Here is a 559-nt window from a genome sequence, read left to right as displayed (position 1 = left end):
CCCGCCCCCCGATTCAACATCACTGTCTGCCCACCCCCGCCCACCGATTCTACATCACTGTCTGTTTAGCCCTGCCCACCGATTCTACATCACTGTCTGTTCAGCCCCGCCCACCGATTCAACATCACTGTCTGTTCAGCCCCGCCCACCGATTCAACATCACTGTCTGTTCAGCCCCGCCCACCGATTCAACATCACTGTCTGTTCAGCCCCGCCCACCGATTCAACATCACTGTCTGTTCAGCCCCGCCCACCGATTCAACATCACTGTCTGTTCAGCCCCGCCCACCGATTCAACATCACTGTCTGTTCAGCCCCGCCCACCGATTCTACATCCCTGCCTGTTCAGCCCCGCCCACCGATTCAACATCACTGTCTGTTCAGCCCCGCCCACCGATTCAACATCACTGTCTGTTCAGCCCCGCCCACCGATTCTACATCCCTGCCTGTTCAGCCCCGCCCACCGATTCAACATCTCTGTCTGTTTAGCCCCGCCAACTGATCCTACATCACTGCCTGTTTAGTCCTGCCCACCGATTCTACATCACTGCCTGTTTAG

The sequence above is a fragment of the Sinocyclocheilus grahami genome, unplaced genomic scaffold (assembly GCF_001515645.1).
Source record: "Sinocyclocheilus grahami isolate Dianchi unplaced genomic scaffold, SAMN03320097.WGS_v1.1 scaffold2067.1, whole genome shotgun sequence".
Lineage (NCBI taxonomy): Eukaryota > Metazoa > Chordata > Actinopteri > Cypriniformes > Cyprinidae > Sinocyclocheilus > Sinocyclocheilus grahami.
Note: the sequence above shows the minus strand (reverse complement) of the source record.